The sequence below is a fragment of the Procambarus clarkii genome, chromosome 3 (assembly GCF_040958095.1).
Source record: "Procambarus clarkii isolate CNS0578487 chromosome 3, FALCON_Pclarkii_2.0, whole genome shotgun sequence".
Taxonomy (NCBI): Eukaryota; Metazoa; Arthropoda; class Malacostraca; order Decapoda; family Cambaridae; genus Procambarus; species Procambarus clarkii.
In genome coordinates this window covers 56,176,817-56,188,046 of record NC_091152.1, presented here as the reverse complement: position 1 = coordinate 56,188,046, position 11,230 = coordinate 56,176,817, and positions in this window count along the sequence as shown.

Below are 11,230 nucleotides of genomic sequence, written 5' to 3'. Positions count from 1 at the left end.
TGGTATGAAAAGCTGAACTAGTTACATTTTGGAGAGAAATTTTATGACTGAAGATGTCTTAAAGAATAACATGATGGAAGAAGGAGAGTTTCTTTGATGAATGAAGGTGTCTTAGAGAACAACTTTTTGGAGAACGAAGATGAATTAGAGATCGCTTTGATGACTCTGAGAATAACTCTGGTCAACGAATATGGATTGGAAAGTTTCTCTAATGAACGAAGGTGAGTTAAGATTAACTTTTATGATTTACAGAACATCTTTGATGTCGTTGATAACAACATTGATGTCTTAGAGAACAACTTTTGATGACTCTGAGAATAACTTTGATGAGTTTGAGAATGACTTCTGAGAACATGAGTAGTATTTTGTTAGCTCAGAGAATAACTTTTTGATGACATAGAGAATAACTTTGATGACTCTGAGAATAACTTTGCTGTCTTAGAGAATAACTTTCAGGACATAGAGAATGTCTTTGATGAATGGAAGGTTACTTAGAGAATAACATATCATGACTGAGAATAACTTTTGATAGCTCTTAGAATAACTTTGATGTCTTAGAGAATAACTTTTATGAACGAAGATGTCTGAGATTAACTTTGACGTCTCTTGGAATAACTTTTGTGGACATGAGAATATCTTTGGATAACTCTGAGATTAACTTTGATATCTTTGAAACAACTTTGATGAACGAGAGTGAGTTAGAGATTACCTTTGTTAACTCTGAGATCAACTTTGATGAACAAAAGTGAGTTAGAGATTACATTTGATAACTCTAAGATTAACTTTAGATGTCTCTGAGACAAACTTTTATAACATAGAAATTAACTTTAATGACCAAAAGTGAGTTAGAGAATACCTTTTGATGACTCCGAGAATAACTTGATGAACAAAGATGTTTTGGAAAGTTTCTCTGAAGAACGAAGGCGACTCTGAGAATGACTTTTATGTCTTAGAGAAGAACATTGATGGTTTAGAGAGAATATCTTTGATGAAAAATGATGTCTTAGATTAACTTTGATGACTCTGTGAATAACTTTGATGACTTTGAGAACAAGTTTGATAGCTCTGAGAAAGACTTTGTCGTCTTAGAGAATAACTTTGAGGACTTAGCGAATTAATATGTTGAACGAAAGTGAGTTAGAGATTACCTTTGTTAACTCTGAGATTAACTTTGATGAACGAGAAAATACTTTTCATGGCATCGAGAACAAGTTTGATAGCTCTGAGAATAACTTTTATGCCTCTGAGATTAACTCTAATGAACGAAGATGTCTTAGAAAGATTCTCTGATGAACGAAAGGTTACTTAGAGAATAGCATTTTGATGACTGAGATTAACTTTTTGATGACTCTGAGAATAACTTTTATGCCTCTGAGATTAACTTTAATGAACGAAGATGTCTTAGAAAGTTTCTCTGATGAACGAAAGGTTACTTAGAGAATAGCATTTTGATGACTGAGATTAACTTTTTGATGACTCTGAGAATAACTTTGAGGATGCGAGTAAATTTTTGAGTGTTTGAGAGTGTCTTTTGTTATCTCGAAGAGTAACTTTGGTGTTACGGAGAGTACCTTTGACTATTTTTCTTACTTAACGACATATAATTTTTACGAAAGTGCTGAAAAAGTTACATTTGACTATTTTTCTTACTTAGCGACATATAATTTTAGTTAAGAACAGTGTTGGAAAGAGGCTAAACATGACTATTTTTCAGATGAGAGATGTGATATTTCAGTTAAGAAATGACAAGGAAACATGATGAAGTAACTATTTTTTAGTTGACTGATGAATACTTTTAGTTATGGAAAAAGACAAAACATGATGACAGTGACTATTTTAGTGCTCCACAAAGTATAAATGTCAGTTAAGAACGACGATGATAGATATCTTCGGTTATTTTTTCTTACTTGACGAAAACATAATTTTAGTTAAGCAAAAAGACAAAAACATGATGAACATGGCTTTTTCTGTTGATTGATGGATAATTTTAGTTATGAAATGACAATGAAACATGAAGAACACGGTTATTTTCTGATGAATGGGGAATATGTTTAGTTGTGAACAGTGCTGGAAAGATTCCTTTGACAATTTTTCTTACTTGGTGAAACATAGCGGCTGTTAAGAAAAGTGCTGAAAGAAGTTTCCTTTGACAATTTTTAGCTAAGCGAAAGGTTGTTTTAGTTAAGAACGGTGTTGAATGAGATTAATCCTGACTATTTTCAGATGAGAGAAGTGATATTTCAGTTAAGAAATGACAAGGAAACATGATGAAGTAACTATTTTTAGTTGACCGATGAATACTTTTAGTTGAGCAAAAGACAAAACATGATGAACATGACTTTTCTGATGATTGGCGGATAATTTTAGTTATGAAATGACAATGAAACATGAAGAACACGGTTATTTTCTGATGACTAGGGAATAAGTTTAGTTATGAACAGTGTTGGAAAGATTCCTTTGACAATTTTTGGTTGATTGGATAATAAGTTAGTTGAGAAATGAGGAAAGTGACTATGTTTCAGTTGATTGGCGAAAGATTTTTAGTTAAGAAGTTACAAGAAAGGTTTGTCTTTTGTAAATTTGGAACTGAATAAAGTGTAGATTTGTTTAAGAACGGGGTTGGTAGAACTATTAAGTTGACAACGAGAATTACTTTGACATAGTTTTGAAAATAAAACTTGGTGACTAAAATTGTTGAGGGAACTGTAATGCAGTATAATATTATTTGACAAAGAACTAGTTAGTGAATGGAAGAAACAAAGAACATAAAAAAAATTGAGGTTAAGTAAGGGAATGAACACAGTGAACATACGGTGAACACAGAAAACATGTAAGAAAAAGTTGATGAATAGAGTGAACATGCAGGGAATATGAACTTATAGAGAATATGAAGACATGATAAGGAACATAGGGAATACAAAGAATGAACACTGAACATGTGAAGAACAAGCTTAGAACATTGAGAACATGAATATTGAGTATAAAAAGTTATACAGAGAACATATGATGCACATGAAAATATGACAAAGAACATAGTGAACATACGGGGGAAAACGGCAGAAAAAATTTGAACTGAGCATGCTGTGAACATTTATAGAACATGGAATGAACACAGAAAACATGGAAAAAATGTGAAGAACACAGCTGAATATAGAGAAAATATGCAAATACAGGGGGACAAGAGCTGGAGCTCTGTAACTGACTTGATCTTATTTACTACGTCTGAAATATGACTGTTTAAAATTTCAGGGGGATTGGACTGCTAGTAGCGAAAATGTGGTCTCTGTCAAATTTGGGTCTTTAATTGGACTCTGATTAATTTCGATCATGAACTGGACTCTGAATATTTTGGCACAAAGTAGACTCTGGCGAATTTTCGGTATAACCTGGACTCTGACGAAAATTGGGTATAAAATGGACTCTGTCAAATTTTCACAGATTACAGGACACTGATGAAATTTGCTCTCAAAGTAGACTCTGGCGAATTTCTGTTGATAATTGGACTCTGATGAAATATGAGCTAAAAACTGTCTCTGACTAATTTTGCTCACAAAGTGGACTCTGTTCATTTTTAGGTATAAAATGGTCTCTGATGAAATATGAGCTAAAACTGTCTCTGACTAATTTTGATCTCAAAGTAGACTCTGGCGAATTTCTGTTGATAATTGGACTCTGATGAAACATGAGCTAAAAACTGGGCTCTGTTCAATTTTGGTCTTTACAGGTGAAGTAGCCGTAAATGGATATAAAACTAAATGTTATGGATAAGTTGGCTGTTTTCCTTAACAAAACATCTAAGACAATATTCTCTGAAAATGGTCCTTTTACAAATTCGGTCATAAACATATAAATAAACTTCTATGATTATTTGAAACTCTGAAAATAGCTGTAAGGAAATAGGAGGAGAGAGAGAGAGAGAGAGAGAGAGAGGGACGGTCCAGATATTATTATGGAGAAGATAAGATAAGATATGATAAGAGGCGACCTACAAGAAGCGTCTGGCTGGCAGGGCCTAAGGTAAATAAAGGTGACGCGAGAGATTGCGAGGTAAAGGGGGAGGGAGGTGATGTGAGGTACGAGACCTGAAAACATTGGTCCGCACAGGTGATTTTCTAAATTTACCTGAAAAACTATGGCTTACATAGACGATTTTTGTAAGTTGAAAACATGTAAAATATGTCCGTAGAGTTATCCTTGAAATGCTGGCTCTTAAACACGAATTTGAATTTCTCCCATAAGAACTTTAACAAAGTTGTATGAACCTATTTTCAGCACAAGAACTTTTAACAAACTTCTATAGTCTCGGAAATTATCTTTCTCATAAGAATTCCCTAATTCCAAATCTGTGACTGCCCAAATTCGCCTGAAAAACCCTGGCTCACAAACACGAATTTCTAAATTTACCTGAAAACCCTGGCTCACAGACACGAATTTCTAAATTTACCTGAAAACCCTGGCTCACAGACACGAATTTTCTCCCAGAAAAAAAAATTTGTCTGTGCGTTGCCATCCCTACTACTACCACCCACACCTGTGTGTGTCACACTACACCACCTGTGTTTGTCACACCACCCCACCTGTGTGTGTCACACCACCCCACCTGTGTGTCACACCACCCCACCTGTGTGTCACACCACCCCACCTGTGTGTCACACCACCCCACCTGTGTGTCACACCACACCACCTGTGTGTCACACCACACCACCTGTGTGTGTCACACCACCCCACCTGTGTGTCACACCACCCCACCTGTGTGTCTGTTACGAACCCGGATCCAGCGTCCGAGCCTGGAGCAGTGACAACCACGCCATCTGTGAGTCAGCTCCCGAAACCCCCGCCAAACGGACGACGACACCTGGTGAGGACAGCGTGTACTGGCCTCGAGGACCAGTTTCCAGTCTGGTTCCACGCTCAACACCGCCGCTCCTGACCTCTGGTGAAGTGGTGCTCCGACGACAGCGCCATCTATGGGCTGGATACGTCAGGTGTTTGTGCCCGAGCCCGTAAGTGAGGTGTATTAGTGTCCCGGTTATTGATGACGTGTCTGCTTACAGAGCCGACCTGGGACCACTGTGTTGAAGGATGAGTCAGTCTACCCGAGGCAGCCAGTCTCCATACCTTGAACCTTGCTGCAGCTGTTGTGACGTCGTCCCCCCCCCCCCCCGGAAGAACACTGTGGTGTGTTAGCCTGCCAGTGGAGTGGCAGTAAAAGGATTTACCCGGGACCGACTGTTGGAGACGATCATCCACTGGGGTACTGAAGACAGGAGAGTGACTTGTGGTGTCACACGAAGCTCCTGTCTAGGGCGTTCCCCTTTTATCGTCCGTGGAGTGGCCGTACCAGCCTTGTGGGCTCAGAACCTGCCAGCAGACCAGCTGGACGTGTGGTTGACGGCCTCCACGGCGGTGCCCCCAGTGGACCCGTGTTTTGGCTGACCTGTGGCCAGGGTAGGCTCAACTTCTTTGGAGAATTAATTGTGAGGCCACGAAGAGAGCACCAAGGATTCGGCACCAAGAGTTGTGGCACCAGCGTCTTCAGCAGAAGACAACGATTATGGATTAATCCCCTTGTATAGTGTTAATATCCCTCCCCCTTGTGCACTCATTTATTTTATATATTTAAACGGTGATGGTAATAATTATAATGTTAAGTTCTTAACTTTCTTTCCCAACTCCCTTTAAGTTACTTGCGTCACGGATCTCATCCCTTGGTAGCCACTACTGGCTTGGGAACGGATATCTATATCTGACTCTAACAACATCAGAGTGAGAACCCCGTTGCGTCCCGAGAAGGTCGTAACAGTGTCACACCACCCCACCTGTGTGTCACACCACCCCACTTGTGTGTCATACCACCCCACCTGTGTGTGTCACACCACCCCAGCTGTGTGTGTCACACCACCCCACCTGTGTGTGTCACACCACCCCACCTGTGTGTGTCACACCACCCCACCTGTGTGTGTCACACCACCCTACCTGTGTGTGTCACACCACCCAACCTGTGTGTGTCACACCAACCCACCTGTGTGTGTCACACCACCCCCACCTGTGTGTCACACCACCCCACGTGTGTGTGTCACACCACTCCACCTGTGTGTGTCACACCACCCCACCTGTGTGTGTCACACCGCTCCACCTGTGTGTGTCACACCACCCCACCTGTGTGTCACACAACCCCACCTGTGTGTGTCACACCACCCCCACCTGTGTGTATCACACCACCCCACCTGTGTGTGTCACACCACCCCACCTGTGTGTGTCACACCACCCCACCTGTGTATGTCACACCACCCCCACCTGTGTGTCACACCACCCCACCTGTGTGTCACACCACCCCCACCTGTGTGTGTCACACCACCCCACCTGTGTGTGTCACACCACACCACCTGTGTGTGTCACACCACCCCACCTGTGTGTGTCACACCACCCCACCTGTGTGTCACACCACCCCACCTGTGTGTCACACCACCCCACCTCTGTGTGTCACACCACTCCACCTCTGTGTGTCACAACACCCCACCTCTGTGTGTATCACACCACCCCACCTGTTTGTCACACCGCCCCACCTGTGTGTGTCACACCACCCCACCTGTGTGTCACACCGCCCCACCTGTGTGTGTCACACAACACCACCTGTGTGTGTCACACCACCCCACCTGTGTCTGTCTCACCACCCCACCTGTGTGTCACACCACCCCACCTGTGTGTCACACCAGCCCACCTGTGTGTCGCACCACCCCACCTGTGTGTCACACCACCCCACCTGTGTGTCACACCACCCCACCTGTGTGTCACACCACCTCACCATTGTGTCACACCACCCCACCTGTGTGTGTCACACCACCCCACCTGTGTGTGTCACACCACCCCACCTGTGTGTGTCACACCACCCCACCTGTGTGTGTCACACCACCCAACCTGTGTGTGTCACACCACCCCACCTGTGTGTGTCACACCACCCCACCTGTGTGTGTCAACCGCCCCACCTGTGTGTGTCACACCGCTCCACCTGTGCATGTCACACCACCCCCACGTGTGTGTGTGTCACACCACCCCCACGTGTGTGTGTGTCACACCACCCCACCTGTGTGTGTCACACCACCCCACCTGTGTGTCACACCACCCCACGCGTGTGTGTCACACCACTCTACCTGTGTGTGTCACACCACCCCACCTGTGTGTGTCACACCGCTCCACCTGTGTGTGTCACACCACCCCACCTGTGTGTCACACCGCCCCACCTGTGTGTGTCACACCACCCCACCTGTGTGTCACACCGCCCCACCTGTGTGTGTCACACAACACCACCTGTGTGTGTCACACCACCCCACCTGTGTGTGTCTCACCACCCCACCTGTGTGTCACACCACCCCACCTGTGTGTCACACCAGCCCACCTGTGTGTCGCACCACCCCACCTGTGTGTCACACCACCCCACCTGTGTGTCACACCACCCCACCTGTGTGTCACACCACCCCACCTGTGTGTCACACCACCCCACCTGTGTGTGTCACACCACCCCACCTGTGTGTGTCACACCACCCCACCTGTGTGTGTCACACCACCCCACCTGTGTGTGTCACACCACCCCACCTGTGTGTGTCACACCACCCCACCTGTGTGTGTCACACCACCCGACCTGTGTGTGTCACACCACCCCACCTGTGTGTGTCACACCACCCCACCTGTGTGTGTCACACCGCCCCACCTGTGTGTGTCACACCGCTCCACCTGTGTGTGTCACACCACCCCCACCTGTGTATGTGTCACACCACCCCACCTGTGTGTGTCACACCACCCCACCTGTGTGTCACACCACCCCACGCGTGTGTGTCACACCACTCCACCTGGGTGTGTCACACCACCCCACCTGTGTGTGTCACACCGCTCCACCTGTGTGTGTCACACCACCCCACCTTTGTGTGTCACACCACCCCCACCTGTGTGTGTCACACCACCCCCACCTGTGTGTGTCACACCACCCCTCCTGTGTGTGTCACACCACCCCCACCTGTGTGTGTCACACCACCCCACCTGTGTGTCACACCACCCCACCTGTGTGTGTCACACCACCCCACCTGTGTGTGTCACACCACCCCACCTGTGTGTGTCACACCACCCCACCTGTGTGTGTCACACCAACCCACCTGTGTGTGTCACACCACCCCACCTGTGTGTGTCACACCACCCCACCTGTGTGTGTCACACCACCCAACCTGTGTGTGTCACACCACCCCACCTGTGTGTGTCACACCACCCCACCTGTGTGTGTCAACCGCCCCACCTGTGTGTGTCACACCGCTCCACCTGTGCATGTCACACCACCCCCACGTGTGTGTGTGTCACACCACCCCACCTGTGTGTGTCACACCACCCCACCTGTGTGTCACACCACCCCACGCGTGTGTGTCACACCACTCTACCTGTGTGTGTCACACCACCCCACCTGTGTGTGTCACACCGCTCCACCTGTGTGTGTCACACCACCCCACCTGTGTGTCACACCGCCCCACCTGTGTGTGTCACACCACCCCACCTGTGTGTCACACCGCCCCACCTGTGTGTGTCACACAACACCACCTGTGTGTGTCACACCACCCCACCTGTGTGTGTCTCACCACCCCACCTGTGTGTCACACCACCCCACCTGTGTGTCACACCAGCCCACCTGTGTGTCGCACCACCCCACCTGTGTGTCACACCACCCCACCTGTGTGTCACACCACCCCACCTGTGTGTCACACCACCCCACCTGTGTGTCACACCACCCCACCTGTGTGTGTCACACCACCCCACCTGTGTGTGTCACACCACCCCACCTGTGTGTGTCACACCACCCCACCTGTGTGTGTCACACCACCCCACCTGTGTGTGTCACACCACCCCACCTGTGTGTGTCACACCACCCCACCTGTGTGTGTCACACCACCCCACCTGTGTGTGTCACACCACCCCACCTGTGTGTGTCACACCGCCCCACCTGTGTGTGTCACACCGCTCCACCTGTGTGTGTCACACCACCCCCACCTGTGTATGTGTCACACCACCCCACCTGTGTGTGTCACACCATCCCACCTGTGTGTCACACCACCCCACGCGTGTGTGTCACACCACTCCACCTGGGTGTGTCACACCACCCCACCTGTGTGTGTCACACCGCTCCACCTGTGTGTGTCACACCACCCCACCTTTGTGTGTCACACCACCCCCACCTGTGTGTGTCACACCACCCCCACCTGTGTGTGTCACACCACCCCTCCTGTGTGTGTCACACCACCCCCACCTGTGTGTGTCACACCACCCCACCTGTGTGTCACACCACCCCACCTGTGTGTGTCACACCACCCCACCTGTGTGTGTCACACCACCCCACCTGTGTGTGTCACACCACCCCACCTGTGTGTGTCACACCAACCCACCTGTGTGTGTCACACCACCCCCCACCTGTGTGTCACACCACCCCACCTGTGTGTGTCACACCACCCCACCTGTGTGTGTCACACCACCCCACCTGTGTGTGTCACACCACCCCACCTGTGTGTGTCACACCACCCCACCTGTGTGTGTCACACCACCCCACCTGTGTGTGTCACACCACCCCACCTGTGTGTGTCACACCACCCCACCTGTGTGTGTCACACCGCCCCACCTGTGTGTGTCACACCGCTCCACCTGTGTGTGTCACACCACCCCCACCTGTGTATGTGTCACACCACCCCACCTGTGTGTGTCACACCACCCCACCTGTGTGTCACACCACCCCACGCGTGTGTGTCACACCACTCCACCTGGGTGTGTCACACCACCCCACCTGTGTGTGTCACACCGCTCCACCTGTGTGTGTCACACCACCCCACCTGTGTGTGTCACACCACCCCCACCTGTGTGTGTCACACCACCCCACCTGTGTGTGTCACACCACCCCCACCTGTGTGTGTCACACCACCCCACCTGTGTGTCACACCACCCCACCTGTGTATGTCACACCACCCCACCTGTGTGTGTCACACCACCCCACCTGTGTGTGTCACACCACCCCACCTGTGTGTGTCACACCAACCCACCTGTGTGTGTCACACCACCCCCACCTGTGTGTCACACCACCCCACGTGTGTGTGTCACACCACTCCACCTGTGTGTGTCACACCACCCAACCTGTGTGTGTCACACCGCTCCACCTGTGTGTGTCACCCCACCCCACCTGTGTGTCACACCACCCCTCCTGTGTGTGTCACACCACCCCCCACCTGTGTGTGTCACACCACCCCACCTGTGTGTGTCACACCACCCCCACCGTGTGTGTCACACCACCCCACCTGTGTGTGTCACACCACCCCACCTGTGTGTGTCACACCACCCCACCTGTGTGTGTCACACCACCCCACCTGTTGTGTCACACCACCCCACCTGTGTGTCACACCACCCCACCTGTGTGTGTCACACCACCCCACCTGTGTGTGTCACACCACCCCACCTGTGTGTGTCACACCACCCCACCTGTGTGTGTCACACCACCCACCTGTGTGTCACACCACCCACCTGTGTGTCACACCACCCCACCTGTGTGTCACACCACCCACCCTGTGTGTCACACCACCCACCTGTGTGTCACACCACCCCACCTGTGTGTTCACACCACCCACCTGTGTGTCACACCGCCCCACCTGTGTGTGTCACAACACCCCACCTGTGTGTCACACCGCCCCACCTGTGTGTGTCACACAACACCACCTGTGTGTGTCACACCACCCCCACCTGTGGTGTCTCACCACCCCACCTGTGTGGTCACACCACCCCACCTGTGTGTCACACCACCCCACCTGTGTGTCGCACACCACCCCACCTGTGTGTCACTGCACCACCCCACCGTGGTGTCACACCACCCCACCTGTGTGTCACACCACCCCACCTGTGTGTGTCACACCACCCCACCTGTGGTGTGTCACACCACCCCACCTGTGTGTGTCACACCCCCCCCACCTGTGTGTGTCACACCACCCCACCTGTGTGTGTCACACCACCCCACCATGTGTGGTGTCACACCACCCCACCTGTGTGTGTCACACCACCCCACCTGTGTGTGTCACACCGACCCCACCTGTGTGTGTCACACCGCTCCACCTGTGTGTGTCACACCACCCCACCTGTGTGTGTGTCACACCACCCCACCTGTGCTGTGTCACACCACCCCACCTGTGTGTCACACCACCCCCACCTGTGTGTGTCACAC